The sequence below is a fragment of the Lipotes vexillifer genome, unplaced genomic scaffold, assembly GCF_000442215.2.
Source record: "Lipotes vexillifer unplaced genomic scaffold, Lipotes_vexillifer_v1.1 scaffold36, whole genome shotgun sequence".
Lineage (NCBI taxonomy): Eukaryota > Metazoa > Chordata > Mammalia > Artiodactyla > Lipotidae > Lipotes > Lipotes vexillifer.
Genome location: NW_006792448.1, coordinates 3,850,988 through 3,865,770, shown reverse-complemented (window position 1 = coordinate 3,865,770; position 14,783 = coordinate 3,850,988).

The following is a 14,783-nucleotide window of genomic DNA, read 5'->3' as shown; positions in this document are numbered from 1 at the left end:
CTCACTGCTGTGGCCTCTCCCGTTGCGGAGCACAGGCTCCGGACGCGCAGGCTCAGCGGCCATGGCTCACGGGCCCAGCCGCTCCGCGGCATGTGGGATCTTCCCGGACCAGGGCACGAACCCCTGTCCCCTGCATCGACAGGCAGACTCCCAACCAGTGCGCCACCAGGGAAGCCCGGGAATGTATCTTTATGCCTAACTAGAGGATAATTTCTTGGAAGAGTGTACGAGGCTGTATTTTCTCTTATCTCCCATGTTACTTGCCAAAATGACTGATGGTTTCATTGGCTCCACCTCTGACCTCAAATCATTTGGTCAGAGCCCAGTGTGAATACAGCAAGGACTGCTTACTCTGGACTTGGAATGACCCAGACTGATGCCACACTGAAATCCTAGGTGCCGGTAGCCCCTTCTCAGAGCTCAGTCCAGCCCTCTGTCTTATTCCCTTGAAACCTTCTGCCTAGTTGCCTCCATACTCTGAAAACATGTTCAGGTCATTCTCATTTAAGAACCAGTTAATTTAAACCAACCATATACCCCTGTCAACCACACATCCCAGTCTAGGAGCTGTCCTGTCTTACTCTTGCCCTTCACAGCCAATCATTTCCAAGTGCTTGCTGCACTCTTGCTTGTCCTCGTCACCCCCTGCGTCCCTCTCAACTTATTGCAATCTGGCTTATGCCCCATCTGATCCATCCATCACTCTCTTTGCTGCTCTCCATTGACTTCCATAATGTTGAATTCAGTGGATACTTTGGTGCTTACTTGCTTGAATGTTGTTGACATCTCACACTGTTCATCATTTCTTCCTGAAACTCTTCCTCATTTGACTTGTGTGTTTCCGTGGTCTCTCTGTTTTCCAACAACCTCTCATGCTGTTCCTTCTCACCCTTCTCAGCAGCCTTCCCTCCTTCACTGACCCCTTAGCTGCTGGTATCCCCCAAGACTTGTTCTTGGTGCTCTGCTCTCCAGTTTCTGTGTAATCCTTTTGGGGGTTTCTCCTTCACACTGTGACCTCAGTTATCACAAATATTTGATAACTTCTGAATCTCTGAGTCCAGACTGAGGACCAACATATTGCCCACCTGCCTACAGGATATATATACTCCTATCAAGCCCAACTTGTCTGAATAGAGCTCTTACTTCTCCCTGAAACCTATGTAACCATTGCCTACCTCAGGGATGAACACCACCGCCCAGCCAGGAACCCATGCCAAGACCTTATTTACTAGTCTCTATCTTCCTGCCCAGCTCCCCTTGCCAAGCGTTTAGAAAGGTCTGCAGCCTCTTTGTCTCTGCCATCACAGCCTTAGTTCAGCCTCTTGTAGATTCCTACCTGAATCATGGAAATAGTCCTCAAATTGATTTCCTTGTCTCCTGACTATCCTTCCCTGTGGGTACATGTTTCCACGGACATCAGAGTAATCGTTACAAAATTACACTTGATTTTGCCATGCTGCTTCTTAAAAGCCTCTGGTTGCTGACTCCACAGAGCTTCCAGTTTGAGGTTCAAATTTCTGAGCTTCATGCATACAAGTTCTTTCATGATCGGGCCCTTGCCTAATACATTAACTTTCTTCTCTTTACCTTCCTACCCCCTTTCTCCAGGCAAATTTGAATTTTTTAATTTTCTTGAACACGTTACGCTGTTTCAGACCACATCTTTGCACTTACTGTCCCTTCTGCCTGATAACTCATCCATCCATCCATCCACTGCCTTAGCTAGCTAATGCCTATCATCCCTCCAAACTTGGTTCGTGCACAGCCTCTTCTGAGAAGTATTCGTTTGGCTTCTCTGTCTGGTTTCCAGTGCTCTCTGTTTACGTTTTTTCAAATAGAAGTACTTATTACACTGACTTGTAAGAATTGGATGAGCTGCACTCTCAAGTGCCTTGAGATCAGGGACCGTCTTTTTTTTTTTTTTTAACATCTTTATTGGAGTATAATTGCTTTACAATGGTGTGTTAGTTTCTGCTTTATAACAAAGTGAATCAGTTATACATATACATATGTTCCCATATCTTCCCTCTTGCATCTCCCTTCCCCCCACCCTCCCTATCCCACCCCTCTAGGTGGTCACAAAGCACCCAGCTGATCTCCCTGTGCTATGCGGCTGCTTCCCACTAGCGATCTATTTTATGTTTGGTAGTGTATATATGTCCATGCCACTCTCTCACTTAGAGGGACTGCGTCTTATATGTGTCTCCTCAATGCTTAGCACAATTCCTAACACATAGTAGATGCCCAACAATGTTGAACGAATGAACTAAGCCCCCGCCCCATCCACTCCATCTCAAAAATAAGCCCCATTGATCACAGTAAGAGTGGGATGGAGAGGATGTGTTGACGGCTCTTTGTGCAGAACTCGAGGCTCTGCAGCTTCTGTACATGGCAGCTAAAAATGGCAACTTCATCTGAGTTTCTAATTTTGACTGAGGTCTCCTTAGGTGGCTGTTTCCACCATCTCTCCCTACCCCTGCCCCATTCGTCCCTTCATGGGCCTGGTCCAGGCTAGGTCTCCTCCCCCTGCTTTGCTACCTTCCTTAGTGCCTCCCTCACCCCTCTACGCTGGGAGCCAGCCTTCCCAGAGCCCAGCAAGCCTATTTTAGTTTTTAATCTTTCCTCGTAAATTAATCTCTCCTGCTACCTACTCATGCCTGGTGCCCTTCCCTGAACTCTCTCCACTTTGCCTACCTCTGTCGGGTAATGAGATGCCCACAGCTGGCTGCAGGCTCCCAGGCTCCATCTCACCACCAGAGACCATTTCCTCCTGGCTTTGTGTTGTGGGCCCTGCACATGCCCACATGCCCAAATCATCTTGCCTTTTTTATTTATTTCTCTGCCACTTCCCATTGCAAGCTCATCTAATTTGTGCTTGGCTCTGGGGCTGCTTCTGTCTCAGCAGATCCTCACTTTTGAGGTCCCCCCCCACTTATTGAATCCATCTGTGTCTTTACGATTAATTTTTCCTTCCTGTGTTAATGCTTAAGGCTTTCGAAGTCGAATCTCATTTAGGGGCACCTTACCCAAACATTTTGCTTCTCCAGGTCACAGATACTTTTTTTCCACTCCTTCCCAGTTAGGGGCATCTGTCAGTTTCATAAGATGCCTTCCTATAAGTGCTAAGAAAAAGGTGGGCCTTTCCTGATCACACTCACTTTTATTAGAAAATGTCATCATACTTGTTTGCCTCAACTATCAGAGAACCTAAAGCTAAGTTTGTGATTGGTGGGAGCAGCTGTCTTTTCCCTGGGTCTCTGTGAAATTACCTTGTCCCCTTATTATGTGGCACTCTTATTAATTAGTATTATAAAGGGACTAATATATATGAGTTTTCTGCTAAGGTTACTTAAATTGTTTTCGGAAAGAAGTCGCATCTGAATAACATATTTAGTGCCTGGTGGGTTCATATACTTTCCTTTCTTTTCTGTCCCTCTACTCCTAGCTCTTCTTCCTCAAACCTCTGAGCCATCATAGAAGTTGGTGTAGACGAGGTTCGGAGGCTCAATGGACAGAGTCCCTCACAGTCACCCTCAACTGCAGGCATTCAGATGTGAGCCTGATGAGGGCTCAGCAAGGCGATCCACACAGGTAGGCAGAGGGAGTAAGGTGGAAGGATGCTGGGGGAAGGTCTTGACTTTGGAAGACAGCGGGTAAGCAGGCTTGATTCTGTCCCTCCTGGTTGTGTAACCTCAGACAAGTTAACCTTTCTGAGTGCCATTTTCGCCCTAAAAGGAGGATAACAAAACCTCCAGGGTTGTGAGGAATAAATGAGACAAAGTATGTCTTAGTACCTGGCGTGGGGGTGGGGAGGGGCGGGCACTCAATTCAAGTTTCTGTCCTTGATTTCAGGGCGGGATCCTCTGCCCATACATCTAGTATTACGGGGCCTGAGATCCCACCAGTAGAGTATCATGAACTGACTCATTTTAAAAAGACAAACATCCCCATGGTGTTTATAACTTAGCCTGGCTGAGACTTTCCAGGGGAACAAGCTGGCACTAGGGGAGAGAGGCAATAATTTGGTGTCGGAGAGCAGGAGGGTGAACTCTGGAGCAGCGTGTCTGGGGGGCATTGCTGAGGGGCGGGGTGAAGGTGAGGGAGACGGCACCTGATTAGAGGGTTGTGGTGCCCTCCAACCTGGCAGTGTTTAGAGCAGTGTTTCTGGAACGTCCGTGTGTATCTGACTTCCCTGGGACGCTTGTCGCCTGCAGATGCTCCTGCAGCCTGGCTGGGGTGGGTCCTGAGATTCTGCATTTCTGGCCAGCTCCAGCCTTGCCCCTGCTGCTCCTCCCAGGGCCACACTCTGGCTCGTGAGGATTTGTCAAACTTTGACACTGGCCTCAGTTGACGTGCAGGCTCCGGGCAGTGCATGGGGGGCCCTGCCGTGCAGCCTTCTCCCAGCACCTGATCCCCAGCTTGCTTTCCCACACCCTCTGAGGGCAGTGAGATTCCTTGCTTCCCAGCCTCAGGCCAGGATCCACTGCCAGGCCCATTTGAATTGTTATTATTAATTTTTTCCCCCAGAACCTCACCTAAGTCACTATTCCTAAGCACTTTTGTAAAATTGAGAGCTATTATATTCACCGCTTTCCTTTTATCTCTTCATCTGGCATTTCTATAGATTACAAAAAGAGCAGTTAAACTTGTCTGGCATGGTTTGTATTACATCAGCCCCTGCTATTTAGTGCTTGTGAATCTATCCTTCTCAAACACTTACAAAGAGTTCCTCTTAGTGCTGGGCCCTTGGCTTACTTCAGAGGTGACTTTCACTTTAAGTTTCCCAAAAGGATGACGCATAAGTCTCAATTCATTCAACTAAATACACCATTATTTTTAAACATACACATACATGCTCATAAAATGGCCAGGATCCAGGAATCCCAGACCTAACTCTTCCATTGACCAGACATGTGATGCCAAGATGGAAATCTCAGTCCTCAGAGCCTCATTTCCCTACCTGTGAAATGGGTAGATTAAGACATGTCAATACGTCTCACTGTGAAGGGGCTTCCTGGAGGACTCAGTGCATATTAGGTGCTCAAAGAATGCTTATGGGGAAACTAAGTATCTCTATGCTGTGAAAATTAATAAAGGGAAACCTCACTAACATGGAGTCAGGAGGCCAGAAGGGGGAGTTCTTATACACATACCACTTGACATCAATACAGATCCCAACAGGAAGAGACTACCTTGCATCTCCAGTAGGAAGTGACTATTTCACTATCCCCAGCAGGAGAAAGAAAGATTTCCCCCCAGCAACAGATCAGCCAATGAGAGACTGGCACAACTCAGTCAAAGAACTCCCAGTTTCCTTCAATGGACTTTTTGTTTATAACAGCCCCTCCCAACTTCCCCTCCTCCTCTGTAAAAGTTTCCTGTCCTTTGCTTTACCAGACTTGCACATGGTTCACCATAGTTGCATGTCCCGAATTGCAGTCTTTGCTGCTCCCGAATAAACCTGTTTTGCTCATAAAATAACCAGCTGTTTTGTTGTTTTAGGTGAACAATGCTATGACACTATCATTGCCTACCTGATAGCTATTCACCTCTTCTTCCTTACTAACAATGCCCAATTTTGCTCAGGGTGATGATCAGCTAAAACCATACTCCCTCCCATACTCCCTTACAGCTAGAGGTGGCCATGTGACATCTTCAGGCCAGTTAGATTTAAGCTTTGGTGGGGGTGGGGTGAGGTAATTTCTGGGAATCTTATGTCTTCCTGATTATAGAGACGACTCCGTCCTTCCTCAGATCTGAAACAGAGACACAATACACAGAAGACACAGCCACGTTGCAACACGAGGCAACAAGCATGAGGATGAAAATTAAAAAGAAAAAAAAAGATGGTAGAGTGAGAGAAGGGGACAGAATGGCTCCCTGACGGTGGCATCATTTGGCTTCCACATAGCCCTGACTGCCTTTGCCTGGAATGCTCGTCTCAGAAGAGTGTAATGATTAGGCAAATAAAGCCCCAGTCACCGTCTGCCTACTCCCTCACCACTCAAGATGCTGCTTGTGTACCAGGGAGCTTGTTAGAAATGAGGACTTTCAGGTTCACCCGATAAGAACCTGCATTTTAACTGCAATCCCCAGGTGAGTTACACTCACATTACAGTTTGGAAAGCACTCTCTAGTCAAGGTTTCTGTTGCTTACAGCTAACATATTTCTAACCTAAACCCGTATTCTATATTTTCATAAGAAAGAGATAGAAGCTGAGTTCTTGTCGTGTGTGTGGTATCGATTTATTTTTTATTTTTTCACTTGTTTTTAAAGATTTTTCCTTTTTTTCAGTGTTGACCTTTTATTAAAAAATTCTTTCCAAAATGATGATTCTATATACATATAGAGTGAAATGACTTCTACAATCAAGCTAATTAATATGTAATTTCATATAGCTTGATCTTCTTGTGTGTGGACATATTTGTAAAAAGATGTATCCACATATATCTCTGTTAAAACCCTTCTCTTGGGCTTCCCTGTGACGCAGTGGTTGAGAGTCCGCCTGCCGATGCAGGGGACGTGGGTTCATGCCCCGGTCTGGGAAGATCCAACGTGCCGCAGAGCGGCTGGGCACGTGAGCCATGGCCGCTGAGCCTGCGCGTCCGGAGCCTGTGCTCCACAACGGGAGAGGCCACAACAGTGAGAGGCCCGCGTACCGCAAAACAAACAAACAAAAAACCCTTCTCTTGACCTTGGAGAAATTTTTAAAAATCTGCCTCTTTGGTGGAAACTGTCTACTATGTGAAAAAAGCACAACAGACCTTAAATAAATATTTGTTGTTGCCTAAATACTTATTTGACTACATGTTGCATCTCCTCTATTAGGTTAAAACCTTGAGGTGGAGAAGGATTGTGTCTTAGCTCTCTTAATTCCACCCAGAGCTTAGCAAAGTATCCATATAGCAGTGAGTGCCTACGAATTACTTTACTATATTTTCCACTTACTGAGGCAACCAAGGGGAGTTTCTTGAAATTCCTCCATCATACCCTCAAAATCCTGTCACAGTTTCTGAGTGTTCAGGAAGAGTGCACCTATTCTAAATAGTTAATATATTTACTTTTATTAGCTATACTACAGAATCACTTTCCCTCTTCTCTTTGGCTTCTAGGAAGTTCACAGCTAAATGTAGTTCAGTGGCCCAAGTTAACCTCAGTTTGGTTTTTCTTATTTCCCCTAATATCTACGGTTCCTGATTTGATATTTTCTGTTTTAACATTCTTATTTTAACTATGGCTTTTATTTTCAGCTCCTCAAATACTTTTTTTGGAAACAACAAGGTACAAATTAAAGATAAAACCAAAACATGGGGACTCTGTCTTGTCTAAGGGAGTGGAAGAGTTTTCCTTAATGGTAAGACCTAGGCTTGAGTTTCTTCCTTTGTAAAAGAGAATTCATGGAATTTACCACCCACAGCTGCTGTGGAGATAGTCACCACCACACCATGGCTGGATGAGAAAGGAGAAAACAGAGGAACAGAGAGCAAAAGCCTTACATATGTCTGAGAATTGAAAACTTTCCACCACCCACTCCATTCCCTTGTCCCAATCTGTCACCGCCCATCATTCATCACTAGTTTCGCTCACTGTGCTTGTCACACGGCTGTGGCTTCCGTAGGCTGAATCAAAGATTGAGAAACAGTGTCCCCACTTCTGCACCACTTAGAATGACCTCTTTTCTCTCTAGCGATTCCGCCTATGCTGCAGAACCCTGCTCATCTTTTTCCTCCTGACAGCTGCAGCTCACAGGGAGACCTGCCTCCCTTGGACCCACGGGCAGTCAATTTTGCTGTGTCTTTTTGTTCTTCTTTCTTCCTCTAAGGAGTATCTTCTTCCCAGGGCTGGGAAGGGGGCATTCCTTTGTTTCCGTAACGGTTCTTAGTCGGGTCTGGTATACAGTGGGCACTCAATCCATACCCGATTAGATACTTAGATACTTAGCATGTAAACGTAGTCTCAGACATGGTCATGATATGTATTGTGCTTTTTTTTTTTTTAACATCTTTATTACAGCATAATTGCTTTACAATGGTGTGTTAGTTTCTGCTTTACAACAAAGTGAATCAGTTATACATATACATATGTTCCCATATCTCTTCCCTCTTGCGTCTCCCTCCCTCCCACCCTCCGTATCCGACCCCTCTAGGTGGTCACAGAGCACGGAGCTGATCTCCCTGTGCTATGCGGCTGCTTGCCACTAGCTATCTATTTTATGTTTGGTAGTGTATATATGTCCATGCCACTCTCTCGTTTTGTCACAGCTTACCCTCCCCCCTCCCCATATCCTCAAGTCCATTCTCTAGTAGGTCTGTGTCTTTATTTCTGTCTTACCCCTAGGTTCTTCATGACCTTTTTTTTTTTTTTCTTAGATTCCGTATATATGTGTTAGCATACAGCCAGGACATGGAAGCAACCTAAGTGTCCATCATCGGATGAATGGATAAAGAAGATGTGGCACATATATACAATGGAATATTACTCAGCCATAAAAAGAAACGAAATTGAGTTATTTGTAGTGAGGTGGATGGACCTAGAGTCTGTCATACAGAGTGAAGTTAGTCAGAAAGAGAAAAACAAATACTGTATCATGCTTTTAAGCTCTATATTCTTACCTACAAGAGCACCCATGGGTCAGTCTGTAGCCCAAGGCATTCATAAATACAAAGCCACACAGTCAGTGCTAGGAGAAACCATAAGGCCATTGGAATCTGATCCTCTTGCCTTCTAAAAGAAGCCCAGAGAGAAGGCCCTGTGGAGGGTTCCACAGCTGGTTGGTGGCACAGCAGAGAGAGACTAGAGCTCAAGTCATTTGACCCTGAGTCCAGCATGAACATGGCCTTCAGTTGTATCTACTCACTGAGGCCAACACTTCCTTCCTTCTTCAGAGTTCAAGTGTGAGTGAGCCAGGCTGAGGTTTGGATTAAAGCAAATCAATGCAGATTTCTTCAACACAAGGCTGACGATCACCCAGAAAAATTGGTTTTACAAAGTCAGATTCTATTTTAACTGCATTAAGATGTCTGGCCAATTAAAGGACATTAGAGGTAACAGGTTTTGTAAAGTGGAGAATCATTTTATAAAGTGAATATCCACCTCTTTTGCCCATTGAGATTCCATCAGGGTTTGTTTCATAAATGGAGGACTTGCCTGTTATACATCTTGGTTATACTCAAAAGTGAATGGTTATGAATTCATTTATAAATTCTGCAATAGGTATGAATTATTTATACAGTCATAATCTTAGATGTATGAAAGTGTAACTCTCTCTGTTTCTTTATAACTGAACTCAACCTTAGTTCTCTACCCCTCATTTCTTCCAAAGGTGGAAAACAAACTTACCAATTCAAGACAATCAGTCACTTCTCATTTAAACATGGTCCGTTTGGGATTTAACCTCTGTTTTGCTCTCTTCTTCCTGTGGTAATCTACATTTCCGGGGGCCGTGAGGAAGGATACCTTGTGGAATCTGTTGTGGGTTTTGGGGTATTGGCCTCTGCCCCTGATGCACCTGTAACACATGACCTTGGTCCCCACTGTGGCTTCTAGGTCAACGCTGTTGTTTTCTCCTTGTCCCAACTGCGAAGCCTCTTTGCCTTTTTTCCAGCTGCTCTCTGGCCACGTCTACATCTCTTTGGGGGAAGCTTGGGAATGCTGGTGGCTTTCCCCACAGTACACTGGGATGAACAGGCTCCTAAGACTGATCTTAGGCACTCACTCTCAGCCATTGCTGGTCTTCTGCTCAGGCACCATGCTGTATGAGGACACCTGGTCTCCTGGGCTACATTCTGGAAGGCAGACAACATTCTCTCTAGCTCTCAGATTTTCCTGTGCCCATCTGAGATGTGTAGTCAGGGTTTTGATCATGATGCAGTCCCTTTTTACCCTGCATCTCCAAGGGTCAGTGCTGCTGGGCTCCACATCAGGGACCCATTTAAACCCCAGTCCCACGTCCTTTGATTCTTCTCTGTCTCGCTGGCTGATCTTTCCCACCTCTGAACCTGGACTGGGGGGCAGTTGGGGAAGAGAATACCGTACTCACTTTGTATTCTTCTCTATCTTGTTTTTAAAACCTATGGTTTGAGACTTCCAAGCCCCTTTTTAACAAATGCTCTCTCACAAAACCCTTTGCTTTCACACCTCCATTTCTGCTAAGGACATTCAAAGGCATGCTCTGAAATTCTAAGCTGGGCATTGGCACCATGTTCCTGACTGTCCCCATCCTCCCTGGAAGGCAGAGTATCTGGAAAGCTGCCCAAGTGGCAAAGAAAGGTGAGATGAAAAAAACTGGGAGAAGAAACATCAGTTATTACTTCAAATTATTACTCAACATATTCAACAATTATGGTAGGGAGTGTAATTCAGAGCAAAACTTCCCAAGTAGCCAGCCACAAATGGTTTATACATAGGTGGAGATACAGTGATACTTTCAGCCCTGGAGGCTACTGGGATCCTCAGAGACCCTGGAGCTGTCAGCATTGGCTGCAAGCAGCCTGGTGGAGACTCCTCTGAGCACAGCCGAAGGGAACAGTTTCCCAAGGGCCCTCCTGTGGTCCTCACCTGTGGCAAGCACAACACCCATGCACCATACATGCACTGGCCTCCAGGGTTGCTGAGTGCAGCCAAGAGTTGCTCGGCTTCCTACATGTCTCCTGCAAACAGTTATTCACTGTGTGCAGGGGCATGGAAGCTGCTGGAGGATTTGTGTTCCAGGCACCCAAGGAGCATGGGGCATAGCACAAGTTGTGCAGGGCACGCTGGGTGGTGTTCTTGGAGGGGACAGCGACAAGTAAGTCCTGAACCTCTACTGTACATTCACGGGATTCTCTCTTCCATTGCAGGGGATGAGCCCTTTCAGGAAAGCCCAAGCCAACTGCTGGGTGACTGCATCTGCATCCCTCCAATCAGCTTTTATCATTCTATTGAAACATTTCATATGCAAAAGTTCAGTTCACTTAGAAATCCAATCGTAGTATCACAAGAAATTCCGACAATGTAATTGTCAATGAAAGAAAAGGAAAAGCTGTTACATTCTAAAAATATAATTTCAACTGTGGTAAATTTCTTATCTGTAAAGAAATGATTTAAAAAATGTTTACTACCTAACTGTGTGAACAAAGTTTCTGGTGAGTTGCCGTTATTGAGAATTTGAAGAGACCATCATTAAGAAGTATTGATCAGGAATTGTGTGTAGCTATTTCAAACATAAAACTTGATATGAAAACATTATGTTCGCAGAAGCTAGCTTTCTCATTACAAATATGAAAATATATTATTTGAAATTTTTACGCATGTTCAATCTTTAATATCTTCCCCAATACTTATTTTTCTTATTGTAATTATAATATAAAAAAAAGGGAATAAAAAATTTTCCACCAAGTTCCATAGAAAGACTCCCAAATCCCCTCCAGTTCATTCTGTTATGCAGCACAAGTATTACTATTTTTTTTTTTTTTTTTTTTTTTTTTGCGGTACGCGGGCCTCTCACTGTTGTGGCCTCTTCCGTTGCGGAGCACAGGCTCCGGACGCACAGGCTCAGCAGCCATGGCTCACGGGCCTAGCCGCTCCGCGACATGTGGGATCTTCCCAGACCGGGCCACGAACCCGTATCCCCTGCATCGACAGGCGGACTCTCAACCACTGCGCCATCAGGGAAGCCCCCAATATTACTATTTTTGTGTATGCGTAAAAAAGTTTGGGAGGCTCCATTCTGCTGCAAAAAAATGTGAATTCTGGATGCAAACCAACTAGAGTTCCAATCCCACCTCTGCCACATGCTGGCGGTGTGACTTTATCCAAGCTACTTAATGGTCCTGAAACTCAATTTTCTCATAGGCAAAATGGGGAGACAGCTGCTACTTCTGGGATGGATGAGACCCGAAGGATTTCACTGGTGCTTCAAACTCATCCCTGCACCTGTGTGACCTTCAGCGGGATCCCTTGATTTCTGAACCCCATTTTCCCAGAACCAGGGATTCAAATGCTGCCCTCGAGGGTCAGTGTGATGGCATGTGGTCCCACTGCCGGTTCACGACCTCAGGAAGAGCAGAGCTGGGTCACAGAATCCTTATAAAAGGGCTGCCCCAGGAAGAGTGGGGACTGTCTCCCAGCACCCGGCTGCCAGTCACTGATATAGTATTCAGAATTTGGAATTTATGGAGCCGCCTTCCTCTGTCACATCATCCATCAGAGAAAGACACAAGAGATGGAAGGGGAAAATGTTAAAAACCTGTTTATTGCTAAACTTGCTCTAGGCATGTTTTAGCTTATTGTTCAACTCTGTTCATTTCCATGCAATTTGAGTGGCTTTCTTAGTTGCCGTGGCCAACATGTATATAAATGGTTGGATGCATGGACTCACGGAGATATCTTTATCTCTGGCAAAATGAAAAACCACCAGAAATTACATTGTTTGTGAAGTTTTAAAGGCTTAGTAGCAGACGGGGATGGCCAGCACACTCCTGGCCTAGCTCTAGCTTCCTGGGCACCCTTGTGTGGGCCCAGGCCTCCCTTCATCGGCGGACGGTGCTGCACTGCAGTGTTTGTTGGGGATGCTGCATTCGTTCCTGTCAATGTCAAGGGGAGTTTGTGGGCAGGATGAGTATAGAATGCATAATGGCAACAGGCAGCGAAGGCAGGCAACTGGATGTGTAGGGATGGAGAGAGGTAAGAAGGTATCAAGGACCATCTTTGCAGAGCAATGACATCCAGCTTTTTAAGAATACTGAAATGTGTCTGGTGTCAGAAGAATATGCTGTAAACTGTACTCCACAGGGATCTGGGAATCCTGGGTGAGATCTCCCGTTCCCACCATGATAGCTTAGTGGGGCCCTAAGTTAGGTTGCTTGGGTTTATTCCCTGCTCCACACTTCTAGCTGTTTGACCTTGAGCTAGTTACTTAAGCATTCTATACTGCAGTTTCCTATTTTCCTCATCTGTGACGTTGGGATAATATCCCTGTAGTCGTGAGGATTAATGAAATGCCTGGCACCATGCTTGGCACATGGAGGGTACCTGATACTTACATACATACATACACACACACATATATATATATATATATATATATATATATAACTTATTCTTATAAATATCTATATCTATATCTATATATATACTACTTATTATTATACATTTGCTGTGTTCACCTCCCAGGGCTGTTGTACTAATTGCTCAAGGTGTTGAGTGTGAGTTTTCAGAAGAGTATGAACTGTCAGCACATGGTGGGAATGGTTGACACTGGAAGCCCCCCCCCGCCCCCCCCATGCTGGGGTAGTCAGGCACTGGGCTCGGCTCTCAGGGGGACTGTAGTTGGGCTTCACCCAGAGAAAAGGTCTTCCCTGCGCCCTGGAAGTGCTGCCCCGTGGCTTAGCTTGGAGGTGTTTGCTGGGCCTGCTTGGTGAAAGTTCTGACCTGGGGCTCAAGTATATTATATCTTGCTTTCATTTTGCTTTTTAATTGGTATCCATTATATTAAAAGGTTTTGTTTTGTTTTTGACATCTCAGCTCCTTCTACTTACTTTGCATATAGAGAAAGCCTGAGAAAAATGTAGTGTTTTACAAACATTCACTTCTAGAGGGGGCGTGGGCCAGGACAGACGTTGCCAGTCTGGACCAAGGAGTCAGGCATGGTCTGTGCCCTTGTGGAGGGACAGGGTGCCACAGGCAGGGTCCTGATCTGGAGTGGGACTAGGCCATTTGCTGGAAGAGGTGGGTGTGAGCTGAACTTTAATGATTGTTTGGAATTTGGGCAGAAGGAGAGGAGATGATGGAGGTGTGGGCTCTGTGTGTGTGTGTGCACGTGCGTGCGCGAGTGTGCTGGGAGTACCTAAGAATCTGAGCACTCCCCGGAAATCCCTTTTGGAAGTAGGCATGGCTCTTGTGCACATACATAGATCCAGACACACAAAGCCTGAGATTACTTCAGATTCTGAGATCTAAGAGTTCGATGTGATACTCACAATCCATGGTTCACAAAAGACCTTTTCAAAAAAGAGGACGCTGGCAGGAGAAGCCACGTTATCTATGGCATGCAGGAAGATCGGCAAGGATGGCGAAGGGCCAGAAACCACACCCCATGAGGAACAGGGCAGGAACTGGGAAGAAGATTGTGCCTGGGTCTCCTGTTAGGAGGCTGGTAATGAGTCACATGGCTGCAGAGGCCTGGCTTTCATGGTCCATCAAAGGCAGATGTGGCTTCTCAGGCTACTGACATTCTCCATCTGAGGCTGTGGGCTGCAGAAAAGGCAGAGGGAAATCCTGTGGGGTAAAGCCTGTGGCTGAACTTTGTCACATTTTTGGCTACAAGAGAGAATATAGCTTCTCAGAAAAAGGTGGGCTTTGGACTCAGACAGGTTCAAACCCCTGCTCTGCTGCTTTCTGTCTTCATGGCCTTTGATAAGTTACATAATTTCTCTGATCTGTCGTTTTCTCATCTCTAAAATGGACATAAGGATATCTACTTTGCAGGGTTATCTTAAGAATTATAGACAATGCATTTAGTTCCTAGTTTATTATAGGGATTCAATAAATGGTAATAATAGCTAACATTTAGCAAATCTATCCATGTTTTGTTCTAAATGCTTTATACAATTTAACTCATTTGATTTTCACAGCAACCCTTTGGAAAAGACACAATTTTATCCCTTTTCTCAGATGGGGAAATTGAGGTGCAGAGAAATTAACTAACTTGCCCAAGGCCCACCCCATATCAGTGGGCAGCTGGAAGGGAAACTGGGCGGCTCAGCTGTGAGAGGTTACTTAAGGCACTGCACTACTGCTACCA